Genomic DNA, 3,721 nt, shown 5'->3' with positions numbered 1-3,721 from the left:
CAGACTTGGATCTCAAATTATATTGGCGTCACAACTGTCGATCCCGTACTATATACAAATAAACTGCTCCTTTGAACTGCATCTGTGTTTGCTTGTCTGAACACTCCTGTGTATAAAAGCTTGAGTGCTGAGGGCTATATACTAGAGCTCGTTGTTGATTTTTACCAATTTGGAGTGCTGTAATTAGAATTTCCCCATATACACTGACTCGGGCTTACATTTCGGTGTTTGCCTATAGCACCTTTGGATAGTAGGTGCATAGATTTTCTTTAGCACCCAAGATACCATTACTGTTTCTATTGCGTTGTTCTAACTCTTCGTGTACTATTTCATGATATATATTTGTGGCTTATAGGATAGTGCGGACATTTCCCTCGGGAACACCACTATCCTCTCATTTTTTATTATTGTAAATAGTAACTACAGAAGAATAAAAAATGCAGCATAGCTTGTCTAAATTGGCTATTACAGGGACATGGCAAATAATTGAGATTAGAATTGTACCCCACAGGAAAGCAAGGCAAAAATGTAATTGTGTCAATCCTCAACCGAAAAAGCAAACCTCTTTCCCAACGACCGATGGGTTTTAGAAGATAGCTAGATGGGCCGTGGGAAATGTTCTCAATATGCATATATCTGCGAACAGAGGATTCCTGAATCTCTTTGTCATATCTGGCTATTCTGTATAATGCATATAAACCCTTCTGAAGGGTTTTCTTACTTGTAATACCAAAATCAGGAGCATTTAAAAATAAATATTCATAATTCAGACTAATTAGGCTTTTGCGTACAGCGGCTAGCCAAGGTATTTCCATGCCCCTATCACATTTTAAGCAATCTGATATAATCTCCCTAGTGAGTTGTGCCGCGGGATTCTGCCATACTGAGAGCCGGAATAGTGCGGGTCGAGCCTTGATATTATCTTCAATGTATGGCAAATTAAGTTCACTGTGGCAGGCGTACTGTGAAGAGGAGATAGGGATGGGGTGTAATGTAATACTTTATTATTTCTGATTAAAATCATTGCAGTTATTAAAACCCCTATGAAAAATATTAGCCAAATCCCATAAAACACTTGAAAAATGCATGGACTGAAGCACTCGATTATGTACCTTGGTCAATGCATCTGACAATATAAAAGATTTAAAAAGACCATTAAAATAATTTGCTTGTTTGTTTGCTCTGAATCTGCCGATAAAATTGTGGTAATTAAAAGTGATCTACTTTGCGCAGTGGCCTAAAGTTGCACGGATTGCGACGAGTCACTAAGTCTGATTATATACCAGTGACACCCTACTAGTGAACCCGCATCGGGCCTGGCACCTCTACTTCACTTGCTTTCCTGCAGCCTTATATTAATCAATGAAGCATTGGTAGTGAGATGTCAGTCATTCTTTTGTGCACTATATTTAAACATTTTACCTAATTAGCTCTGTTATATTCCTAGTTTTAAGGCAGAATTTTGGCACAAGTAAAAATCCTATATAAAAACATGGGTTTGAGACGTTTTCGGCGTTCAGAATTAAATTCAGTGCAGCAGCAAAGCAAGTGCAAGATTGATTCATTCTCGCGGTTACAAAATCTGCAGTGTGAGCGAAACATGTGCCAAGTTTTTCCAATTGTGACTGTAATCCTTAATAGGCAGGACCATACATCTCAATACAGCCCGCCTGCAGGTCTGGCTAATTGCAACTCTTAGATAATACTTCATTGTGCTTATGTCATAGGAGTAGGTAATTGACTTGACATGACCTGATTGTGCAAGGTTGTGTAAGGCTGTGGCTTTCAATATAATAAGATGTCTCTTAAATTCAGTTGTTATAACTGTGTAGGAAAGATCTTTGTATGAAGTGTTATCTTCTGTACACAATTTCTCAACCCGAGCAACTCTAGAGAGTTCAAATGTCCTTATCAACGACAACCATTTCTCTGTATATGATTTTCGGTCTTTTCTTTATTTTTCAATGTCAATTCATGATTCAGTCCAATCGCCAGGTACAGGATATAAATAATTCTTCAATGTTACAAATAGCCAACGGATTGTGCAAAACTGCCTTGATTGGAAACAGGAGCCACTTTTTCAGCTATCCTTGGTGGGGGGGTTACTTATATTTGGCATCCAGGCCTTTTTTCTGTGCCAGGAACCATTGCAATATGCAGGGAAATCTCCAGAGAAATGGAGCCCTTGACCCCACAGCAGAGGTGGGGATCTCTCCACTGGAGGTAGAGCCATACGGCTCTGGGTCTTTCAAAGCCCTATGCCATGCACGCCCCTCCTCAATGCCCTTCTCAGCTCCACTCCACTGTCCATGGTTGTGTGATTGCATGAACTACAGTTTTCGATTGCACGACTATATGGCTGGAGGTCGACCTTGACTGCTCGGAGTTTCTGCAGATTACGGCTGAGCCGTGCTTAATTTGAGCTGGTGGTTTCCGGTGCTATGCACCAGCACTAAATCGTCGACATCGGATTTGACAGTACAAGAAGGTAACGCTGTCTGGATGTTTTAGAGATGACAACAACAGTTAATTAACAATTAATTCTACATTATAAATTACTATTGCATTCCACCCAAGCCATTCTTATATCTTCTGGGGCCTGAAATAGTCCGAATTGGCACACTTGTAGGAGTGAGATGATTAGTACATGTGTTGTTAATATCATTGGCAGCTCTGCAAGGGCGAATGTGTGATGCAAGCTGCAGTGGCCTTCTGACGAGAGCCCTGGCACTTTTTGTTTTACAAATTAAGCACTGCAGCACAGTTCTGCGTCTTAGCGAATTAAATGACTCCTGCCAGAGAGGCCTGTGTTCCGGTTCTTAACTGAACGCTGAAAGGGTAGAAGTACCTTCAAGGGATTTTGATTATAAAATTTTAGATATTTTTTAATGATTTAAATCCAAGACCCACACAAATGACAGTCTGTAAATGAATTAAATGACTTTTGTCAAATGAATCAATTCTATATAGTCACACCATGTGATCCAAGCACAAAGAACAGAAGAAACACGGGTGTCTGTAAAAAGTTGTATTTTATATGTATTGTAAATCATAAATAGGGTCCTGAAAGTATATCAACAGGAATACAAGAAGTGCATATATCAGAAATCAAACAACTTCATTGTAACCGTTGTATATAATGAAATTTGATATCTTAAATCCAGGAAGAAAGAGCGTAGGTCGACGTTTCGGTCTCTATAAATGAATTGCCGAGACCATCTTCAGGACAGAAAAGATATACAAGATGACCCCTGTACAGTATGTAGCAGTTGACCAACAGGTCCTTAAAAAACATCGACCTACGCTCTTTCTTCCTGGATTTTCCTGGTACTTCTACCCTTTCATCTCTTTGCCCAACCCCTCAAGGCTATATTGGGTTGCTCATTGTGTTATATATCATCTTAACTGAACGCAGCTGCTATGGGTCGCCAGAGGGGTAAGATAGTGAGCTTCTAGGGAAGACACATTGTCAGGAGCTGGGGGAGGGGCAGAGCCAGGCTGAACAGCAGGACATGGGAACGGCTGGGGAGTAGTTACTTGCAATCAGGCTGCCACTCAGAGCATCCGGCAGGGCTGGTAGGAGTCAGTTGCACATCTGACAGGCCCTCTGAACGCCTAGTAGGGCTGTGGTGGGGTCGGTTTCACATCAGGCTACTGCTTGTAGATAGCTGGTTGGGTTTGTATGTGTTAGCTACACTCCAGAACAATGTATGTGGAAGGC

This window comes from Lissotriton helveticus, chromosome 7, assembly GCF_964261635.1.
Source record: "Lissotriton helveticus chromosome 7, aLisHel1.1, whole genome shotgun sequence".
Classification (NCBI taxonomy): Eukaryota; Metazoa; Chordata; class Amphibia; order Caudata; family Salamandridae; genus Lissotriton; species Lissotriton helveticus.
This window is presented reverse-complemented; position numbering follows the sequence as displayed.